The 24,828-nt window shown below is 38.7% G+C and overlaps 1 long non-coding RNA gene across 1 annotated transcript; it reads right to left on the bottom strand.

Annotated features, from left to right (window-relative positions):
- Window positions 1-1,734: 1,734 nt before the first annotated feature.
- Window positions 1,735-3,634, bottom strand: LOC129145126 (uncharacterized). Its single transcript, XR_008550224.1, has 3 exons — window positions 3,521-3,634; window positions 2,951-3,133; window positions 1,735-1,947 (listed from the first exon to the last, which is right to left on the bottom strand). It is a non-coding gene; the product is annotated as an uncharacterized LOC129145126 (long non-coding RNA).
- Between the last annotated feature and the right edge of the window lie 21,194 nt (window positions 3,635-24,828).

The following is a 24,828-nucleotide window of genomic DNA, read 5'->3' on the forward strand; positions in this document are numbered from 1 at the left end:
TTTCAGTCAGTCTGCCTGTTCTGCTCCCTAGTCTGTCTCTGGTGAATCTTCTCACCCCACACACCTCAGGCCTATACCCTAGGTCTTGTATGCATAAATAAATAAATCTTTAAAAAATTAAGAAGAATAAAAATAAAATAAAAAGAATATCAATAAACTGTAGAACATACATGTATTTCAAGTCAGTAAAAAAGGAGGGGGATTTTTTTAATAGAAAAAAATAATTAATTAATTGATTGATTAATTCTATTATTAATAGAATAATGTAGAATATTTTCCAGTTTTGAAGAAAACCATAAACCCACAGATAATAAGCCTTAATGAACCCCAAAAGCAAATGTGGAAAACTACATCATGTTACACTATCATAAAATTGCTCAAAACTAATGATAAAATACTAAAAGTAGCTAGGGATAGATAAGCATACTGTGAACTGAGAAACAAAATATGGGTGACAACAGTTTGTCACTAGAGATAATATAGAATTGGAGCTTCTCGATGTACTTAAAAAAATTAAACCCATAATGATGTACTATTAAATTCATATTAGAAGGATTAAAATTAGTAAGACTAACTAAGCTTTACCAAATGTTGGTAAGGATGTAGAGAAACTGGAACTCTCACACACCCCTGTTGGGAAAAGTGAAGTGCTACAATTGCTTCAGAAACATGTTTGGTATGTTCTTAAATGCCAAACATGTACCAGCATATTATTCAGACATTCCATTCCTTCATTTTTACCCAAGAGAAAAGGAAGCATGTGGACATGAGTGTCTATAAACAGTTTTATTTGTAGAAGCTCAAAACTGGATGTAAGCCCAAAGAAGGTGAATGGATAAACAAATTGTGATATATGCACACATAAAGAAATACAATTTAGCAATGAATGAGTAAGTTGATGCAGGTTAAAAATATGAATAGATTTCAGAATTATTATGCTGAGTAAAGGAAGCCAGACCAAAAAAAAAAAAATACTTTCTTTGTGTTCATTTATTTAGAACTCCTGAAAATGTAAATTAATCTATAATGATAGAAAACAGATCGGTAGTTGCTGGGGATGGGGGATTAGGAGGGAGTGAAGGCAGGATTTACATTGGGGCAATGAGAAACATTTGTGGGTGATGGCTGTGTTTACTGTTGTTTGTGGCGATAGTTTCATCATTGTACATGCATTAAAACTAATCAGATTATAAATGGGTAGTGTATTAATTCTGTATAGTTTGTTGTATATCAATCAAACTTTAATAGAGTATCTCTTAAAATCTTTCTGGAGTGCCATAGATGAAATTCTTGTTCCAAGTAGAAGGTTGAAAGATGAAACCTTGAAGGGGCATTACAATTCTACATGTCCCACTGTCTTACCACCATCAGAAATCAAAAAACTATTCAAGTTATCTTTACCTTGATGTCTGAAATGACTTCAAGAAATAATGAAATCAGTATTCCAACTTAGATAAGGCTCAAAGTGTGCAGGGATAATTCGTGATCTATCACATATTTGTTAACACGCATCGTGCCTTCTTTTTAGTTTTTTTATTTTTTAAATATTTTTGTGCCTTCTTTTTATATGTGGTAAAGTTAACCTGAGATGGTGTGAAATAGTGAGTAAGGGAGTATGTACTGCAAAAAGACTCCCATCTTTGCCACTAACTGGCTATGGGACTTCAGGCAAAGCATTTGTTCTCTCTGCTCCTTTATTCAGCATTAAAATAGAAGAGTTGGATTACATGGTCTTTAATGCTTTGGGGAACATCAAGATTAGATCTTTGGCATGCCCTACCATCACACACTGGTTTGTAACACTATTTCTAACAACATGGAACCCTAATTTCACCATCCTTTTCAATGATGCCACATTCAGGTGGATTTACTGTTTTCTGTAGCCACCACTTGGAGTATGGCAGTGCATTGCAGTGCATATTAGCACATTAAGGGCTCTTCAGTGTTCTGCAGAGAAAAAACAATGAATTTAATTTGTTTCTGCTCTATTACCAAGTTTTGACCATAGAATCAAGTGTTTCAACACCCAATAAATATCTCATGATTCAGGTAATGTTGGTATAACAGATGGTCTTCTGGAGAGCAAAATTTAATGGGGAGATGGGGAGAGGGTGCTATTGGAGGACTGCTGTGCCAACCCCCTGGGGCCAGGAAATGGAGAAGTTGAAAGGGATGTGCATGTGACCGATAACATGGAAAGGGTTAGCTGGAGGGTGACAAAATGAGTAGACATTTTGGAGTATGCTTTGGTGAGAGGAGGAGCAAGAGACTTCCTTTGGGATGTATATTCTGAGACCTTCAGAATTACCCTTATTTCCTCCCTTGCCATCCCCAGCTCCATGTGGCTCCACTGCAAAATAGGTTCTACACAATTATCAGTCTGCATGTTCCGCTTGGCTTTGCATTTCTCTAATTGGATTATTAACAGATGGGAGTCTTTCTATTGCCTTGGCTCAGTATTTTCTATTATGTACAGAAGATGGGATTTGGTGGGAGGGAGGTACAGTGGATACAAAGTTCCTGTGAGACTGGATCTTTCCATTTCCCACAGACCTTCAGGGCCCAGCAATTCAGATAGTTCACGGAGTTAGGTCTCATCCACTGAAAGTTGATCATTTTCATCAACAAAACTAGCTTTGTTACTCTGTGTGTGTGTGTATGTGTGTGTATGTGTGTATGTGTGTGTGTGTGTGTGTGTGTGTGTGGAGAGAGAAATAGAGAGAGAGAATAAGAGTAGACAACTTTTACTGCCTGTGATAACCATTATTTTGATAGCATCTTCCATTTGTCATTTTATGTTTATATGCATCCATATTTGCATAAATGGGATCATAATGTATGGTAGGTAGTCTTTGAAGATGCCCATATTCTAATACCAAACCTAGGAATATGTTACAATACATGGCAAAAGGAATGAATGTAGCAGAAATAAATATGTTAATCGGTTTACCTTGAAACACAGAGATTATCTTGGATTATCCAAGTGGATCCAGTATAGTCATGAAGGTCCTTCAATGTGGAAGTCAGAGGCAGAAGAGTCACTGTCAAGGTGAAGTGATATCAAAAGACCCAACCATTCATGACTGGCTTCGAATGGAAAAAGAAGTCACCAGCCAAGGAATGTGAGTGGCCTCTAGAAACAGGAAAACCAACATAACACTAATAACGCTTTAAATACTATTATTATGAAGAATACTTTCCTGCCAAGTCCTTCACATTTTTGTCTCCACTTCCCTACTTCAGTCAAGCAATTTTAATGGCCTGACATGTATCTTTTCATACAGTTTCATGAGACTCTAATCTCACACACACAGTGATCATTGATTTTGAAATTATTTTATAAAAACAGAAGCACAATTCCCATTGAAGATACTTAAATTTTTCAAATTATTTTCACAACTAAGTGGGGCTACAGTCAGCATAACTGGGGCAGCCATTAGCCTGCCTTCCAAGAATTTTCTTGGTGGTCTGAATGGAACCCAAGGCAGAAAGCAGAAGTAAGCAATGTAGAGGGCCTGACCTGTTGTGACAGTGAGCTCTTGGATCCAGTTTTGCTATATGTATGTGAGAGCCACTTCTGGACTTATCAACTGTGTAGGTCAACAAATTCCCTTTGTGTCTGAGTCATTTTGAATTGAATCATGTGTGTATGTATATGTGTGTATGTGGTAACTTAGCAACACATTGTGATAACTGAGATATAAACTCTGAGAGTCTGTTCCTCCTTGACTACTATAATATTACAAGGTTTTGGAGGCTTGATACCTTATCAACTCTTTCCTCTACTCCATCATATTTCAAACCCTGACCACTTTCGACAAAAAACAAAACCCAGTGAAGCAACCTCATTTACAGAAAACCCAAGCAGGCAAGTGAGCAGTTTATTGGCTTGTGAAACCAGAGAATGAAGAACCAAGAAACACCACAAAAAGTAATCCTCTCAGCTTAATTATCTTTCCATTTTCTCTGCGCAGTTCTCTTCAGTGAGTTGGAACAGTGGCTGCAGGCCGTGCTTGGCTCATGTCCTCAGAGTATTGCAATCAAATAAGAGGGAACATTTCTCATTCCCAGGGCAGGTTTGGAAAATACAGGAAAAGGATACTGAGTGGCTTGGGTCATGTACTCACCTCTTGGACTAACCCCTTGCACAGGGGAGAAGTTATGATTTTTTCAGCTTGGTGACTGACCTCCACCCCCCACCCCCTCCATGTCCATGGATGGGGTCAAGATCTGCTTCCACATGATGTCCTAGCACAGACACGTCCACAGAAGATTATCTACAGGCAATTGACAGGCAAATGGAGACAAAGAAACCTAAGAAATATAAATCAAAAAACTCTCAGACTTTCAGAGTCTTTAACTCTTAAGTCTCTGCAGTTTCTTGCTAACACGTGAATAAAATTTAGGATAAAGTGAGGTACTTATGCACCAGTAGGTGAGGAAAAACAAGATGCAAACTAAGAAGTGTGAAGTATATAATGTGTCTTATACATTGAACTCCTGAAAAGACAGGTTGAGGGCAGACACTAATACTGAAGACCACTCTTTCACTAGGAAATACTCCTCCATACTCCTCTGGTGATTTCCAGAGGTCACAGCCCCACCTCTGGGTAGAAATATCTTGCAGGTGCTCATGTTTGTGGTGCTCTCCCAGGATGCTGGTTCCGGCTATTGTGTTTTCTGTCCCTCCCAGCTGGATGAATCCTAGTCCTCGCCTGGCATAAACTGGATGGCATTTTAAGTTAAGCTGTCTCTTGGAAGCTGAAACCATTGTGAGAGGCTGGGGTGGGATGGCGGGACAACTGGTGTTCAGCTGAGTGGGAGAATGAGGAGCAGCTTGCCAGCTGCTGAAGAGAGTGTTTGCAGAGTATGTGAAAGATAGAAGAAAAGTTGTGAAAATGGTGTGTATGTATGTATATATAAAAATGTGTGTGTTTAGGTGTGGCCATAGATCATTTAATTTATGTATTCAATACTTTAATCTTTAGTAAGAGACTCATCTGTCTTCTCAATGTTTCTAGAACCCATGTGGTTTTCCTTGAGACCTTTCTCCCATCCAAGCCCAGAGGACAGACTAATGGCCTGGAATCCCCAAATCTTCCACAGATGATATGGGACCCTACATAAACTAGAATGTAGGGCTTCTCTCTGAGGCCTCCATCAGGTCATTTAAGCTTACTGATGCTTATGTTACTTTCACATCCATAGAGGAGTTATTGCTTCTCCTCATTTATGCTCCTGAGGTGGGTATTTAAACTGTTTTGTGGGCTGGTCCCAATGAATGGCCCATCCCAGGTTCGCTTCATTTCACTTCAGTTACCAGCCCTAATGATGAGAAAAGAGACACTGGTTGTTGCACTCCTATTGTGTGCCAGTTTTTTTTTTTTTTTTTTAAACAGAGTGGGCAGTAGAGCATAGCAGTTGGCAGCATGGACTGTATTGTCAGACTCCATGATTTCAAACTCCAGAGACTATTATAGGATCAGACTTCAAGCACCTTGACTTCAAATACTGGCCCTTCCTGCTACTAACTTGTGTCTCTTGACTGATAAGGACTTCAGATTGCTTACCTGAAAAATGGAAGTGAAAACTGGTAGCCAATCCATAGAGATATTTGGAGTAGTTAGTAAGACATAGATGGTAAAGTTAGAAAATAGCATTTGCATTAAACCCAAATAGCTACTGTTATTAACCCTTATAATCTTTTGGAGAAGGGATAATTTTTTTTATTAAACTTTTTTTTAAATTTTCTTATGTCACTATTCATTTTTATACAATATTTTATTTTTTCCCTCAGGTATTGTTCTCATAAGTCTCCCATCATCACATCACCCATGAACTGTCACCCTAGTCCCTTGTGCTCTGCTCGTCTCTTCCTGTTTTTACCCCTCAACCTCCTCCTCCCCAGCTGTGTGCCTTAGATCTATAGTTTGCCTGCAAGTTTTGTCTTTTTTTTTTCTGACCCTTTGTTTGGTTTCTGTATGATCCTCCAATAAGTGAAACCATTCAATATTTTTCTTTTTCCTTCTGACCTTTTCACTGAGCATAATCCAAGAAAGAGTAATATTATCTGCATCTTACAAAAGAGGAAACAGTGTTAGGGAACAAAATAACTGACTCTGGATCACATAGATTCTAAGGACTAGAGCCAGAATCCATACTCTTTCCTCCATTGGTGAAGCTACACCACATTAAGGGTGTGTATCCTTACAGAGTTCATGAGCATTTGAGAAGGCAAATCCCAACCTGTAAGACTGAGCAAATCCCATGATGCCTCAGAACTGAGTTCCTCAATTATATGAGGTAGATAATAACACTCTCGCATGACAGTTGCAACTAATGATTCAGCATTTTATGACCCAAACAGTTGCTTTTCTTCCCTGGAAGGACACAGGATGTGTGTGTAGCAGTGGATAGTATAGGGCAGTGATACACACTGGATAGGGTATTGGAGCTCCAGTCTGGCTCTGCCATCACTCATCTTGCAAGTGACTTGTTAATCACTGAACATCCCATTTCCTCATTGTAAAATGTAGGCAATAATGTAAATCCAGGTCTTTGCATGGTTATTATGATGGTCCCAAGAAAGAATATTGGTGAAATAAAACCGAAATGGGTAGCATGCTATTAAAAACCAGGGATTTTGTTTGATGTCAGACCCTCTTTGATCACTTTTGTTTTTGAAAATTTCTTTTTTTTTTTTTTTTAAATATTAAATTTTATTTTTATATTCCCCCATACAATTGCAAACGCCCCATTCTGACCCCAATCCTTCCCCTCCCGCCCCCACCCCCCAAAAAGTGTCTCTGGTTCATAGTTTTTTGTTGATTTTGATTTTCACTTTCTTATATTCATTTTCCTGGTCCCTTATTTAAGTTTTCTAGATTCCTGCTATGAGTGAGACCATCCGGTATTTTTCTTTTTCTTTTTGGCTTATTTCGCTGAGCATGATCCCTTCCAGTGCCATCCATGTTGCTGCAAATTGCATGTGTTTATCTTTTTTGAATGCTGAGTAATATTCCATGGTATATATGTACCACATCTTCTTGATCCAGTCATCTATTTTTGGGCATTTGGGTTGTTTCCAAAGCTTAGCTATTGTAAACAGTGCTGCTATAAACATAGGAGTGCAGGTGCTCTTTGGAATTGATGTTTCTGTGTCCTTTGGGTAAATACCTAGGAGTGGAATTGCTGGATCATATGGAAGCTCTATGTTTAGTAGGTCCAGAAATCTCCACACAGCTCTCCATAGTGGTTGGACCAGTTTGCACTCCCACCAACAGTGCACAAGAGTTCCTTTTTCTCCACATCCTCGCCAACATTTGTTGTTGCTAGTTTTTTTAATATGTGCCATTCTCACTGGTGTGAGATGGTATCTCATGGTAGTTTTGATTTGCATTTCCCTGATTACAAGTGATGTTGAACATTTTTTCATATGTCTGTTGGCCATTTGCATTTCCTCTTCAGAGAAGTTTCTTTTTAGCTCTTCTGCCCATTTTTTGACTGGATTATTTTCTTTGTTGTTGCTGAGTCTCATCAGCTCTTTGCAGATTTTTGTGATCAGTCCTTTATCATTAGTGTTGGGTGCAAAAATGTTCTCCCAGTTGGTGGGGTTTCTCTTTGTTTTTGTTATTGTCTCTTTTGCTGTGCAGAAGCTCTTTAATTTGATGTAGTCCCAGCTGTTTATCTTTGTCTTCACTATCACTGCTTTGGGTGATGTGTCTGTAAAGATGTCTTTGATGTGCAAATCCCGTAGTGTTTCGCCTATATTTCCTTCTATGTATTTTATGGTTTCAGGTCTTATGTCTAGTTCTTTAATCCATTTTGAGTTGATTTTTGTGTATGGTGTGAGGTAGTGGTCAAGCTTCATTCTTTTGCATGTAGCGACCCAGTTTTCCCAGCACCACTTATTGAACAAACTTTCTTTGCTCCAATGCATAGTCTTCGCTCCTTTGTCAAAGATTCGCGCCCGATCTCGTCTGTTTTTGAAAATTTCTAATGGCCCCTGCTTGTAATTAACAAAGCACTGTGATAGGGTGGATTTGGTCTCCACATGCCACAGTTCAAATCTTAGCTGTACGATCTCATTTCTTCTTTGGACTTACATTTCCTTCTCTGTTTAACTGCCCCACTGAGGATCAGGTGAGATTACAGATGTGAAAGATGCTTACAAACTGTGTGATATCTTACACACTTAGCTCCAAATGGGGAGTGATCCTATGAATTTCCATTATGTGAACAAGAGACCTCTGGTTTTCTTCTTATCCTGAGAACTTTACCATCCCTGCCCCATTCCCTAATCATTCTGCCTCTCTGTCACTTCCATCTCCAGCTCAGAGATGGCACACCATTCCTTCAGTCTTGTTTTACCTTGGCATATTGACTACTGTCTTTCAGACCAACCTGATAACTGGTGTTCTCAGATTATCAGATGCTTAGCCAGGGACCACCAAGGTGAACAAAGCAAGAAAAAATTGGCCTAATGGTAGCTTCATTCCCAGGCTATAGGAGTAGGAATTTCTGCCAAGGGATGATGGCCAAACTATTTAATAATCTGTAAAACAGGAAGACCAGGCAAGATTCCTCAGAATCAGAGCAGGTCCTGGAAGCTCCCTGCACTATCAGACTATAGCACTTTGGTTGCTGATGTGATGTGGAGACTTTGGTCATAGGAGGTGACCAAGCACATGATAGGATGATATCATTCAGGAGACTTGGAGCAAACGGGTATTAGCCTATAGGTTTGCATATCTTTCAGTATTTTCAGGTTTTAACTACTTCAGTACCTGCTTAGCTGAGACTATCAGATGAGTATCAGGCTTGCTTCTTCCCCAAGAAATACATACATTGACCTCATCTTTAGCATCTCCAGAGTTAGGCAGTGTGCTTGGATCAACCTCCTCCTCCTCCTTTTCTTTCTTCTCCTCTTTTACTTTTCCCCCCTCTCGCCTCCATTTTTATCTCCATTTTTCTCTCTATCCTTCCCCTTTTCCCTCCTCAGTTTGCTACTTTAACACAAGATGAAGGAAAAACCAAAACATAATAAAAACAAAAATTCCTGCAAATTTGGAGCCCTGGTCAGACTTTAGCCCCTTCTTTGCAAGTCATTATTTTGAGCCAATTTAATTCTTTCTTTAGCCTTAACAAAAAATTGTGTTTATAAATCCGCCACAGGGTTAAGTAAACAATTGATTCAAACAGGAACAAGACCCCTCCTTTTCTCCTCCAGTCTTCCTTTCAGAGCAAGACTTGAAGGCTTACTTTCTAGAGAGGGATTTGTAACTGTCACAAAGAATAATGGGAGACCCAAAGAGATGATTAATTAGGTCTGGTGTCAAGGCCAGCATGCAATAAAGTACATTCATGGAAAAAAATCAAATACATTTAAATAAATAAAAGTTGGTCTTAAAACTGTTTTGGTAACACAAGCAGTGCTGTGTTTGTTGTTTTCTAAGACAAGAGGATTCAATCTGAGATCTTCAAGAAGTTCTGTGAGCGTGGCACCTAATCTGCCTGTTTCCTACTGTGCCACTTACTTGCTGTGCAAACTAGGGCAAATAATCTCTGTTCTTCAGTTTTCTCAACTGTAAAATATGAAAAAGGAAATTGTTTCTATCTCAGAATTAGTGTGAGTAATAAAGGAGATCATTCTCAAATGAGTGCTTTAAGCATAGACAGACAGGTAGTGACTGCTCAAGAAATGTTTATGTTGGTCAAGTTTCTCCAGGAAAACAGAATTGTCTTATGTGATTATTATTTTTTAAAAGATTTATTTATTTATGCATACAAGAGCTGGGGTGCAGGCCAGAGATGCAGGAGATGAGAGGATTCACCAGAGATAGAGTGAGTAGCAGATCGGGCAGATCTAATTAAATACACTGCTGAGGGGAGCAGCGGGCGAGACAGGAGAGGCTGCACCAGGTGGGTTAGCTCCCTGGCAGGGGATTAAACTCATGCTGCAGTGGCTGCACATTGCTTCATAGTGCTGCTTCTTAACCGCTTGCATCACCAGGGAGGCCCCTTATGTGATTATTATAGCTGAGAAGTCCCATCATCTAACATTTGCAAGTCGAAGACACAGAAAAGCTGGTAGGATAATTCCAGACTGAATCTGAAGCCTGAAAACCAGTGGGGGTTATGTTGTAAATCCCAGTCCAAAGGAAGAAGACAGATGTCCTTCCTAGTTCAAGTAAGCCCGCAGGATGAAAAAAAAGGATAAATTCTTTCTTCCACCTTTTGTTCTATTTAGGCCATCAACATATTGGATGATACCCACAAACAATGGAGAGGGTAATATACCTATACAAATGCTAATCTCATCCAGAAACACCCTCCCAGGCATACCTACAAATATGTCTGAGGAGCCTTTGGCACAACAACTTGACATAACATTAACCATCACATGTTCATTATATTTATGTGCTCTAATTCCTTACTGTGGTAGAAACAGTGTTATGTATTCATCAAAGCCCTATTTCCTTTTTTCTTGAGCACATATCCAACTTTTTATACAGTTTTGTTCAGACTTGAAAGTGAGTTCTGCCAGTGGAAAGTGAGTTTAAGTGATGTGACTCCTCCAGATCAGGGTAGGTAAGAGGTTAGTTGAGGATGAATACCCTTCTCAGTGCTCCAGAACCTGAGGCAACTGTGTGAAAGGGGCCAGGGCCTCTGTGTAACTTCTGGGGAGCAGATCACCCTCCATCTCCATTCTCCATTTTTTTAAAAAAAAAACTTTGTTTCAAATATCTATCTATCTATCTATCTATCTATCTATCTATCTATCTATCTATCGACAAAGTGGGGTATAGGCCAGAGGTGAGTGTGGGGGGCGATGTGGTGAGAGGCTTTACCAGAGACAGAACGGGGAGCAGAACTGGCAAATTTACTGAAATACACTGCTGAGGGGAGCAGTGGGTGAGACAGGAGAGGTCTGCTGAGTCATATCTGGGTTAGCTCCCTGGCCAGGCATGGAACTCAGGCCGCAGCAGTGATAGTGCTGAGACTTAACCCCTAGGCCACCAGGGAGGCCCTCCATTCTGTTTTGAACTGTGACACAAGTAAGAAATATGCCTTCATCCTAGCAATGAATAATCTGTTATCTTTCCCTTTACCAGAACTATACACAGGATTTAAAAATAGAAATGTAAAACATGCAAACACATTTTAAGCACCATTTCCTATGAAAATCAAGTTTATAAAAATTTGCTGCCTGCAAGAGACCTATAAGGATTCTGTTTGAAATTCCATGGACTATTTCATCTCTGTTTAATCTCTGTTGGATAATAAATACTTTCTTAAGTAGAAAAAATATGACTTTATTGTACTTTCCATTGAGATTTGGGGAGTTGTTTGTTATAGTCATTATTATACCCTGACTTATACAAAGTGAGTGAGTTACTTTGCTTAAAAGTTCATGTAGGAAAAAAGTGATCAGGGCTCTGTTTTCCTTTTATTTCCCAAGGAATGGACTTGGATTTAGGTAAATGCAAGGCTCCCCTCCAATGGACATTGACAGTGGCTCAGCTCTGGCTCTTCCTAGATGGCGAACAAATAACTGCTTTGAATCTCAACTCTGACACTTTCCAATTGTATGACCTTGGATAAATTTCCTAACCTCCCTCACTACATTTCCTTATCTTAAAAATTAGGTGAATACAATATTTAAAGTCCACATGCCTTTGATCTAGAAATTATACTTTCCGTAATCTGTACTCTGGAAATACTCCACACATGTCTAGTGACATATACACAAATGTCTAGTGACATTTTGCACAATAGTGTGAAATAGCCTGAAGTTAGGTCCTTTAATTAGTGAAAGCTAAATAAATCATAGTGTATCTATATTGTAGAATCCCTAAAACTTAAAAAGAAGACAATGAGATATTACTGGGGAATAATGTCAGACATTATTAAAGGTGGAAGCAAATGCACAATATGAAATACTATGATCCATTTATGTTCTTTAATGGATATATGCATGTGTGTGTTTAAAATGTTTTAAAAAACAGAGAAAAAGTTCTTGAAAAATGTAGAAAACCAGTAATAGATCTACAAAAAATATTCCAGTAGGTAACTTTGAGAGTTACAGTGGATATTTTGAGATGGGGAGAATAATTGAGTTAGATAAGAAAATAGAGAAACAGTCATTTTCACTCTAAAATTTCTAAGTTTAAACTTTTTAAAAAATGAAACTTAGTTTCTTATACTAAGAAATAAAAAGAGAAAAGGTAAATATCTCACAGTTGTTGTAAATTTATGTTGCACTATTATAAATGAATGTTTTGGGCACGTGGTTGAGTTGTTTGATTCTTCTTGGGGATCCAAACCTACAGTGGTTAGCAACAAAGGTTGCTTATGAACTCTTCTCAGGTGGACAGTTCTCTTTTGTCTGTTCTCTTCTCTAATTCCACCGTAGTGCATCCTTTTCACTTGGGAGGTTCTCTCTCTATGCTCAGAAGTCAAATAGTGTCACTTCCACTGCTTTTTTATTCATCAAGTTAGTCACAATGTCTTGCCTGTTTTCAAGAGGGGAGAAAACAGATTCTATCTCTTGGTGGGGAGAGATGAGGTTCTGGAAGAGCATGTGGGAATGAAAATGTGACTATAGTCAGTTTTAGAAATTATGGCCTACTCCAGTTTGTAAGATCTGCAGTTCTTGAGTTGGGAAAGATCTTCGCATATTTTCAACTTGGGGATTGACAGCTAATGGAGCTGATCTTAAGCCTATTGAGTTGATGGTTTCAGTTTTTGAGCTATGATGAGCGCTGAGGGTGGCCATATCAAAGTGTTTATTTCTGGCAAGAAAGTGACCTACAGCAGACCATCTCTTCAGATGTTCCCTGCCTGGCTCCAGGCTTCAAACCTTCTAAAACAAAGTTTGTACTTGAAAGTTAAACGATTCACTTCCATAAATCTTCTCTCTTTTCTATGAAGGGTATCTGATCCCTTCCAACTTCCAACATTTGGGTCCCAGGATCCTACCAAGTTGATGGCATGGACTAGCACACTTCCCCAGGACTCTTGTGGACAGGAACTCAAACTAGGTAACTGAACTTACACTCCAAGATAGAAGAACAGACTTTCTTCTCACAGGGGAGCTTCTTGTAAGGAATCTTTCTCTATGCCCATATAGATGTTCAGATGTCTACCCAAAATCAATCCCACATAAATACTGTAACCTAATGAAGGTGATGACATACCCTCTTTTTCTCTGCTAAAAAAGTGAAGGGTTTTGCCCTAGAGGCCAGTTGATGTATTTTACTATCTTTGGTACTCAGGCTACCAGAGATTAGAAACTAAAATAAACTTACAGATTGGAATGAGATGTTTCACTCTCTCTTTCCTGTCATTAAACCAGAGCTTCCTCTGGTTTCACTCTGTCTGAAGGGAAGTCAGAAAAATTTAATGTAGTCATAATTATGGTGGTGGTGGCAGATCATGGGGGTGATTTGGGATGGGGAGGAAGTTCTCCTCTTCCTGCTGTTGTATGTCTTGTCTAGAATATTGGGTTGTGGCTTCCTGTCTTTAATCCATTGATATAGTCACTGTTCAACTGAAGAGTAATTGCTACACAAGGGAAAATTTTCCAAGATGAGGACAGGGCTGCAATATGGCAGAAAGTATGAGGCCTCTAAAGCCTTGTCTTGGAGCTTTGCACTCTCACTTTCACTCTATTCTATTTCCCAAGCAATTTTCATTGCCAAACCTAGAGTCAAGAGCAAGGAAACACATTCCTTTCACAGTGAGGGTATGTCATGGGTGTCGATAGAGTGAGGGGTGAATAATGGAGACCAACATTTTAGCTGATCACAGTTCCCACTTTTTTTTCCCTCTTATAGTTCATTTTTTGGAGAAACTGACACATTTACCTTATGAATTACCCACATTTGGGATCTTTCTGATGACATATTCATACTATCATTTGACATGTTTCTCTGTTCTGTGTGTTTGCTATAAATGGGTAGTGAAATCTGGAGGCATGATCAGGCTTGACCCTTGTTACAAGGATCTTTTTTTAGGTTGTGGTGGGTTCTTTCATCATGAGGAATGTAATGTCCCATTATTTCTCTTGTTGTGGTGTTAATGGCCATTGTTGATCTTTGCATAGTTCCATTAGATGTTTGCAAAAAAAAAAAAAATCATTTCTTCAGTTATTACTAAGAACTCTCCATAAAGAACAAGAAAAGCTTTTCAAGAAATATTTCCAGGGCCTCCCCTGATGGCGCAGCTATTGCGCGCTGGGCTGCGAAGCTGCCCGCAGCTTCTGCAGCGCCGGTTCGTTCCCCGGCAGCTGGCGAGGGTCCCACATGGTGTGCAGACCTCTCCTGCCGTCCGCTGCTCCCCTCAGCAGTGTACTTCGGTCCTTCTGCCTGCTCTGCTCCCCGCTCTGGCTGTGGTGAATTCTCTCACCCTCCCGTGCTTTTGACTGTACCCAGTGCTTGTATAAAATAAATAAATCTTTAAAAAAAAAAAAAAGAAATATTTCCCCTCATGTTTCATTTCATATTTTTCATCTGAGGTTCAATTTCTATTGGAATGCATGATAAATGTTTCTTTCCTTCATTTACATTTCCAGGGTAATGCATTGGTTTCCAAGCAAGATCCAAAGATAACATTGATTATTGTTTTTAGCATCTTTGTGAACCCATGGATTTTTAATATTCTTGAGGTGTTTTGATTCTTTAACCATCAATATTCAAATTGCATCACTTTAGTCAATGGAAGCCCATTTCAGTTGATTCTTGGCTTCTGAATTGACTTCAGTGTTTGGCAGTGCCTTTGCTTGGAGTCACAGGGCACTCCAGGATCATCTTGCCTATATAATTTTTCTTCTGCCTATATAATTTTTCTGCATATATAATTTTTGTTGTTATTCTGAAGATTCCCAGAGAATTCAGATGCATTTGGGTGCTAAATTGAAGCAAAATGTGAGTCTCTTTGGAATAGGGCCATGCTAATATGTCAAGACATAGACAGAGGGATTCAAAAGAATAAATGGGCATTTACAATGGGTAACTTTGTATTAGCTGACTGGGTTATAAGAAGAAAGTGGGAGGTCATACTGAGCACAGTCTCGGAGTTTTGGGACTCCGATCTTCCTATTTACTCTTTTATTGATTTGATTCACCACAGATCCATGACCCAGTGTTGTTTAAGAGCTTTTGGCCAAGCCAATAATTTGTGTAATAGTAATTACTGAAAAAAAAGTAATAATTACTGAGCATAATGGATTCATCACAGGGCAAGCCTGTCTCTGGACAATAAGACAGCCTTTAGACCCTGAGGTGCAGCTTCATTTTGGAGCGATCTGCCTGCTTCTTCAGAGAACACTTTACAGATCAGCCCTTCAGTTTTGGATTTTGAGCAGCTGGTAGCAATTTTCCTGCACTAAATGACTGCTAATTATCCTATACACCACACTTAATTCATGTCTTGTTGGCTAAGTTTCAAGTTCACCTATTCATTTTAATTACTCCTTACCCTCATCCTTTGTTTGCCACCCCCTCTCTCTTAAACCACCCTTCAATTCCAGTGCCACAATACAGGAGGTTAGATCCAATTGAACAGAAGTTTAATAGCACTAGATGGTGTCAGTGAATCTGGGAATATATGCCATCTACTGATGAGAAAATAAAAGTTTCAAGGAGAAATTTTTATCTCAGTATCGTGATGAGCTGAAAGCATCACAATCTAGAGCTTCATACTCTGAGAGCTAGAACTGATATGTACACTGTCAGACTGTGTGCTTTTGACTATGTCATTTGATTTAATATCCCAGCATCAGTTTTTCATCTCTTGATTGGGAATTATAGTTCTTGTCTTATTCACCTCACAGATTAAAGTGGGGTAATCTCTACTAATGCAATTAATAACCTGTGAAGTCTTACTTAGTATTAATGTTGACAATTTAAATTTTATGAAATATTATTACATCCTCATAGTAAATGGTAAGAAGAAACTCAGGCATGTGAATAATAATCTGTCATTTTTTTAAAGATTGTCTTCCATAAAGACATTATTATGGGTCTTTATAAAAATCATGAGATGCTTTAGGCAACTGGAATTATCTTTGTGAAGGTTGAGTTGTGTCCTCCCAAAAGATACTTTGAAATCCTAAACCTGAGCATCCCAGAATGTGAATTTATTTAGAAGTAGAGTTGTTATAAATATTATTGATTAAGATGAGATGATATAGTAGATGGATTCTTAATCAATATGATTGATATCCTTATGAGAAGAGGAGAATGAAGCACATAGGGAGAAGGTCATGTAACAAAGAGGCAGAAACTGGACTGATGCAGCCGCAACCTAAGAATTTCCAGGATTGCCAATAACCACCAGAAATGAGGAAAAGGCAAGAAAAGCTTCTTTCCTATCAATTTCAGGGTGGACTATATACTCCCCTACCAATTTCGGAGGGAACATGGCTCTGCTGACACCCTTATTTTAGACTTCCAACCTCCAATACCGTGAGAGAATAAACTTCTGCTCTTTTAAATCTCATAGTTTGTTATAGGAGTTGAAGAAAACTAATGGAATCTCCATACTTCTGACCAGTATACTGAGGTTCAAAAAAGTTTGACAAATATTTCCCAAGAGTTTACTATGTGCCAGGTAGACTTCTAAGGCCTGCATGTAGAGTTCTAAACAGAACGAAGTTAAAACCATGCCCTAGGGTACATAATTTGTTAAAGACAAATTATATGATGAGACACAGGTCTCCAGCCTTCCAGATTAGCATTTCTGTTTTGTTTTATTTCAATTATATCCTTTAAGTACAGAGTGATTCTAATGCTGGCAATGTATGCAGCTTACACAACGAGTGAATGAATGTGTTTGATTTTTCATTATTCTCTATCTCCCTACTGGTGACTTTATTATTTCCCTGCAGACAAAGTACATGTATTTTCATAATCCTCTCCAGCTCTGAGGATAGGCACTCTTATTTCTTGACCCAGAATTTGGAACAAAGTAATCTGACATTAGAACAGCTGCTTATGAGGGGGCATTTCCCACCAAAGGGGAGGGAAGGGGATTTGAAGATTGCCACATTTCTGGTTGTAGAACTGAATATTTAAAACTCCATGAAGGTACAAAAGTTTGAAAATCACTGGTGGATGGACCTATGCAGAGAAGTTTGTGTGGAGTCCCTCACCTGTCTTCTAGGAATAGAGAAGAACAGAAGAGAGTGTGACCTGAGAGCCCTCCGTGGAGAGGAGAGAATAAAAGTTGGCTTCTCAGTTCCTTTGTGATAGAGCTAAGGGACTTGGTGCTTTCATCACCTTAAGGAAAAGAAAAGGTAAAATAAATGTGCACAGGAACCCTATTCCATAAATAAAACCAACCATGGCAATGCCCTTGAAAGACTTATTTCAAGACCTCCTTTCCCTCCTACCTTGACATTTTAATGGGGTCTGCTACTTAAGCTTCATTGTAATGGAAACCAGAAGACAATCTCCAAAAGTGAAAGGCTACAATGGAGGCCCAGCAGCCTTTGTGTCTAAATGTATCAGCGCTGTCCTCAGCAAATGGCAATGTTGCCTGACAGGCAATTACTGCTGTTCCTAATTGCCTCCATCAAACCCAGCTGTTTGAAATACCTTTAAAGCCCCATACCAAGCCATGCCTCAGCCAACACTGTTTTCTTGGCTTTGGTTAATGCTTTACTTTTGGCACGCTGGTTTCTATCTAGCAATCAAGTCTATTCAGATCTGTTAAACTTTCCGAAGACCCTCTCTGATCAAAGCCAGAAGACGGTCTAATTAGGTTCTGTCTTAAATAGAAGACTGGCAAAGCAAAGTGTCTCCTGTTTGGCTTGTCAGTTCAAGGGAAGAAGATGAAAACTCTCGTTAGGATTTTGCCCACAAATAGACAGATCACAGTAGAGCTGCCTGACAGTGACATTTTCCTCAGTGCAATGTAGCAATGGGTATTTGTATGAGGAACTCTGCATGCCCCTGAGGAAGGATGAATGCACTTACAGCTTTAAGTGTGTGAGTTCTAATACTTGATCTAGAAAGCATGGCATTTCTCTTAACCTAAAAGATTTCCAATGTGATTAAATTGGAACTCTTGATATTTCCTTCTACCAGGAACCCAGCTTTTACAGATACTTATATAGTCACCTCTGAGGTCTTTGTGTCTCATATCCACTAATATTTTAAGTCCTTTTCTCTTTTCCCATAGTTACCATTGTACCTTGGTTCCCACCATCTTGTACCTGCAAGAGGAAAATAGCTATATAACTGTTCTCATTGCTTCCTCTTTTAACACTCTCCAGTTCATTCTCCACAAGTCAGCAGCAATGTATTTTTTAAAATGTACATCCTGCAAAAGGCTACCTGTGTTATTCCATGTATATGACATTAAAGAGAAGGCAAAATTAGGGAAAATAAAACAAGGTTGTGTCTAGGGGAAGAGATTAACTGCAAAAGAGCAAAAGTGTCTTTTGAAGAACAATAGAAATGTTCCGTATCTTGATTGTGACATTGGTTATTTGACTGGAGGTATTGCCCAAACTCACCAATCTACATACTTAAAAAGTGTGAATTTATTGTACGTGCATATGCCACAATATATTTGACTCAGAGTCAGGTATTTGAAAAGCTATGACATTTTCCTGAGAATCTAAAAGGCCATGTGGTGTTCAGGGCAACACATGTACCCAGAAAAAACCTGAGAAGAAAGACCTTTATCATACTTCTGACTGACCTTGAGGAACTGCACAATTAGAAAGTGAATGCTAAAGCTGGGTTGCCAATTGCCTGTTAGAGTATTGAAAGCATGCCTCAACACAGAAAACCTCTTTGTAAAGGCTGAGAGACATTTTGGTTCAAAGCATTTAAGGAAACCTCTGTGCAATCATTAGTTGAACATGAAACCAATCAACCAAAGACTTCATCAGTTCCACACCATAAAGAATATAGACTTTACAGAATTAGTCCTGGAAAGTCACTGACCAAATAGCAACAATAACAAGCTCTGGGAAAGGACTAGGGTCTGATTTCCAGATTTTTTACATATAGCATTTAAAATGTCTAGTTTTAAACAACAATAACAAAAACTGTGATATTTGCAAAGAAGCTAGAAATTATGGCTTAGACACAGGAAAAAAGAAAATATAAACTGTCCGTTAGGAAACCCAGACATTAGGACTACTGGATAAATACTTTAAAATCAGGTATTGCATCTTGGAGTGAAAAGAATGATGACAAATCAGCTCTAGCTAGCCGAAGACCACATGCTTCAATAATGTCATCTAAATCTAGGGTTAAAAATTTTCCTCCCCTGAGACCTGGCACGCAGGGAGTGCATCCGTCCTACATCGCCATTTTAGAACAGGGACATTTCTCCAGTAAAGACTGCCTGAAACCAGCAGAAGGCTCCCTGAGGAGACAGAGGTGACCTGGGAAGTTCGCCCACGCCAGGCCCCTTCTGGCCTGCAGTCCCAGCCCAGAGGGGGAGCAGGAACCCACCGCTGGGGCAGACCGGGTGCACAGGGAGTGCGTCCTGCATTGCCATTTTATAACAGGGACATTTCTTCAGTAAAGACTGCCTGAAACCAGCAGAAGGCTCCCGGAGGAGCCAGAGGTGACCAGGGAAGTTTGCCCATGCCAGGCCCATTCTGGCCTGCAGTCCGAGCCCAGAGGGGGAGCGGGAACCCAACGCCCGGGCAGACCCAGCGCACAGGGGAGTGTGTCCCCACATCGGCATTTTAGAACAGGGACCTTTCTTCAGTAAAGACTGCTTGAAACAGACAGATGGCTCCCAGAGGAGCCAGAGGGGAGCAGAGAAGTTCACCCAAGATGCCGGCCAGTCCCAGCAACACAGTGTCCCAATGCATACGGCAAATTAGAAAACAGACAGTAGGGAGTAGAAGAACCACACGCAACCTAGCAACTCCTCAGGTAAAAAGCACAACACAAAAAGAAAACCACCCCCCAATTGCAACGACAGTAACTTGGAAGAACTTCTGAGCCTTCCAGAAAGAGAATTTAAAATTGCCATGATTAAAAAACTGACAGAAGTCATAAAGGAAAACAATGATAAGGGAAAAATAATCAACGATCAGAAGAATGGAATTGAGTCCCTAAAGAGGGAAGTAAAAGAAATGCAGGAGATCAAAGAATTAATGGAGGCACTAAAGAACTCTGGGAAAAGTAATGAAAGCAGAATAGATGAAATGGAAGAACGAATAAGTACTCTTGAAGACACAGAAATAAAAAGAACCAAAACAGAAAAGGAAAGAGAAGTAAGAAGGAAAAAGACTGAAGAAAGACTTCGGGAACTATCTGACTCCATGAGGAAAGGAAATATAAGAGTTATAGGAGTCCCAGAAGGAGAGGAGAGAGATGTAGGAACAGAGAAAATATTCAAAGAGATAATTGAAGAGAACTTCCCAAACATGAAGAAGGAGCTGAAAATTGATATACAAGAAGCAAGAAGAACACCAAACTTCCATGACGAAAGGAAAAATACAGCAAGACACATAATAGTAAAGCTCCCAAGAATCCAGGACAAGGAAAAAATAATGAAATAATGACAAGAGGGAAAAAACAGATAACATTCAAAGGGAAACCAATAGAGCTGACATCAGACTTCTCTGAAGAAACACTACAGGCAAGGAGAGAGTGGAGGGACATAGTCAACAGACTCCAAGAAAACAGGTGCCAACCAAGAATACTCTATCCCGTAAAGCTCTCCTTCCTCTATGAAGAAAGAATAAGGACCTTCCCAGACAAACAGAAACTCTGAATTTCATTATGACTAAACCCCCACTCCAAAAAATACTACAAGGAGTCCTAAAGCCAGAATCTCAGAGGGACTAATAACAAAAAAAGAAGAACAAAAAAAAAGTTATTAAAAGAATAAATAAAATCAAAGGAAACACAAAGAAATGGCAAATACAGATGCTAACATATCAATATTAACTCAAAATGTAAATGGACTAAACTCTTCAATAAAAAGACACAGAGTTGCAGGCTGGATTAAGAAACAAAACCCAACCTTTTACTGTCTCCAAGAAACACATTTAGCTACAAAAGATAAAAATAGACTCAAAGTTAAGGGATGGAAAGCAATCCTACAAGCAAATGGACCAAAAAAGAAAGCAGGAACAGCTATACTTATATCAGAAAAAACAGATTTCAAACTCAAAAAGATAAAAAGAGACTCCAATGGTCACTACATTATGAACAAGGGGACAATACTTCAAGAAGAAATAACACTCATTAACATATATTCACCAAACGAAGGAGCACCAAAATATATCAGACAACTATTGTCATCTCTGAAAACAGACATCAGAGAAAACACATACGTAGTGGGAGACTTCAACACACCACTATCAACAATGGATATATCAATGAGACAAAAAATAAGTAAAGACACTAGAGCTCTAAATAAGGATTAGAGCGTTTGGGCTTAACAAACCTCTATAGAACACTAAAACCAAAAAAAAGGAGTACACATTTTTCTCAAGTGCACACGGATCATTCTCCAGGATTGATCACATACTGGGACACAAGACAAACATCAGCAGATACACCAAGATTGAAATCATACCAACCATCTTTTCTGACCATGAAGGCATCAAACTAGAAATAAACCATAAAAAGAAGGCAAGGAACTCTCCTACCTCATGGAGATTGAAAACCACACTTTTGGAAGACCACTGGACTAATGAGGAGATCAAAGAAGAAATTAAAAAATTCTCTGAATTGAATGACAAGGAGGACACCAATTTCCTAAATGTATGGGATGCAGCAAAAGCAGTAATAAGAGGAAAATATATAGCAAAAGAGGCTCACATCAAGAAACAAGAAAGAACTCAAAGAAACAACCTAATCTCGAAGCTCAAAGATCTAGAAAAAGAACAACAAAAAAACCCCAAAACCAGTAGAAGAAAAGAAATAATAAAAACCAAAGCAGAAATAAATGAAATCGAAACTGAAAAAACAATACAAGGGATCAATGAAACCAAGAGCTGATTCTTCGAAAAAATAAATAAAATAGACAACCCCCTAGCCAGGCTCACAAAGGAAAAAAGGGAGAATGCACAAATAAACAGGATCATAAATGAAAGAGGAGAAATCACAACGGACACAGCAGAAATCAAAAGAATAATCAGTAACTACTATGAACAGTTATATGGAAACAAGTTCAACAATCTAGAGGAGATGGACAAATTCCTACAACTCTACAATCACCCAAATCTAGATAAAGAAGAAATAGAACACCTAAACAGACCAATTACAAGCAGCGAAATTGAAATGGTAATCAAAAACCTCCCCAAAAACAAAAGCCCAGGACCTGATAGATTTACAAATGAATTCTACCAAACATTCAGAGACAAATTAGTGCCTATCCTTCACAAACTCTTCCAAAAAATTGAGAAGGAAGGGACAATACCAAACACATTCGATGAAGCCAACATTACACTAACACCAAAACTGAACAAGGACAACACAAAAAAGGAAAACTACAGGCCAATCTCCCTAATGAACACTGATGCAAAAATCCTCAATAAAATTTTAGCTACCAGAATCAACAATGTATCCATAAGATAATTCACCACAACAAGTTGGATTCATTCCAGGGATACAAGGATGGTTCAACATCTGAAAATCAATCAACGTTATCCAACACATCAACAAAAAGAAATATAAAAACCATATGATAATATCAATAGATGCTGAGAAAGCTTTCGACAAAGTGCAACACCCATTCATGATAAAAGCCCTTGAAATTCTTGGGATACAAGGAACATACCTCAACATCATAAAGGCCATATATGACAAGCCAACAGCCAGTATCATTCTCAATGGTGCAAAGCTGAAAGCATTTCCATTAAGATCTGGAACAAGACAAGGATGTCCACTCTCACCACTGCTTTTCAATATAATACTGGAAGTCCTAGCCAGAGCAATAAGACAAAAGAAAGACATACAAGGAATCCAAATAGGAAAAGAAGAAGTCAAACTATCACTATTTGCAGATGATATGATAATATACATAGAGAACCCCAAAAACTCCACAGAAAAACTAATTCAACTCATCAATCAGTTCAGTAAAGTGGCAGGATACAAAATCAACACGCAAAAGTCAGTAGCCTTCCTATACACAAACAATAAATCTGAAGAAGAAGAAATCCAAAAACCATCCCTTTTATTATCAAAACAAAAAAAAAATCAAATACTTGGGAATAAATCTAACAAAAGAGGTAAAGACCTATACAAAGAAAACTATAAAACACTGTTAAAAGAAATAGAAGACACAAAGAAATGGAAAGACATCCCCTGTTCATGGATTGGAAGGATAAACATTATTAAAATGGCCATCCTACCAAAAGCAATCTACAGATTCAATGCTATTCCAATAAAAAATTCAATGTCATTCTTCAAAGAAATAGAACAATTATTGATGAAATTCATATGGAATCACCAAAAACCCCGAATAGCCAAAGCTTTCCTGAAAAAGAAAGAAGGGAATGGAGGCCTCACACTCCCAGACTTCAAACTATACTACAAAGCCATAATCCTCAAAACTGCATGGTATTGGAACAAGAACAGAAGCACAGACCAATGGAATCGAATAGAAAATCCAGAAATAAACCCACAGATTTATAGTCAACTAATCTTTGACAAAGGAGCAAAGACTATGCAATGGAGCAAAGAAAGTTTGTTCAATAAATGGTGCTGGGAAAACTGGGTTGCTACATGCAAAAGAATGGAGCTTGACCACTACCTCACATCATACACAAAAATCAACTCAAAATGGATTAAAGAACTACACATAAGACCTGAAACCATAAAATACATAGAAGGAAATATAGGCAAAACACTACGTGATATGCACATCAAAGACATCTTTACAGACACATCACCCAAAGCAGTGATAGTGAAGGCAAAGATAAACAGCTGGGACTACATCAAATTAAAGAGCTTCTGCACAGAAAAAGAGACAATAACAAAAACAAAGAGAAATCCCACCGACTGGGAGAACATTTTTGCACACAACACTAATGATAAAGGACTGATCACAAAAATCTGCAAAGAGCTGATGAGACTCAACAACAACAAAGAAAATAATCCAGTCAAAAAATGGGCAGAAGAGCTAAAAAGAAACTTCTCTGAAGAGGAAATGCAAATGGCCAACAGGCATATGAAAAATGTTCAACATCACTTGTAATCAGGGAAATGCAAATCAAAACTACCATGAGATACCATCTTACACCAGTGAGAATGGCACATATTAAAAAAACTAGCAACAACAAATGTTGGCGAGGATGTGGAGAAAAAGGAATTCTCCTGCACTGTTGGTGGGAGTGCAAACTGGTCCAACCACTATGGAGAGCTGCGTGGAGATTTCTGGACCTACTAAACATAGAGCTTCCATATGATCCAGCAATTCCACTCCTAGGTATTTACCCAAAGGACACAAAAACATCAATTCCAAAGAACACCTGCACCCTTATTTTTATAGCAGTACTGTTTACAATAGCTAAGCTTTGGAAACACCCAAATGCCCAAAAATAGATGACTGGATCAAGAAGATGTGGTACATATACACCATGGAATATTACTCAGCATTCAAAAAAGACAAACACATGCAATTTGCAGCAACATGGATGGTGCTGGAAGGGATCATGCTCAGTGAAATAAGCCAGAAAGAAAAAGAAAAATACCAGATGGTCTCACTCATAGCAGGAATCTAGAAAACTTAAATAAGGGACCAGGAAAATGAATAACTATAAGAAAGTAAAAATCAAAATCAAGAAACAACTATGAACCAGAGACACTCTATGGGTAAGGGGCGGGGAGGGGAGGG

Source organism: Talpa occidentalis, unplaced genomic scaffold (genome assembly GCF_014898055.3).
Source record: "Talpa occidentalis isolate TD23 unplaced genomic scaffold, MPIMG_talOcc4v2.1 talOcc4.9, whole genome shotgun sequence".
NCBI classification, from domain to species: Eukaryota; Metazoa; Chordata; class Mammalia; order Eulipotyphla; family Talpidae; genus Talpa; species Talpa occidentalis.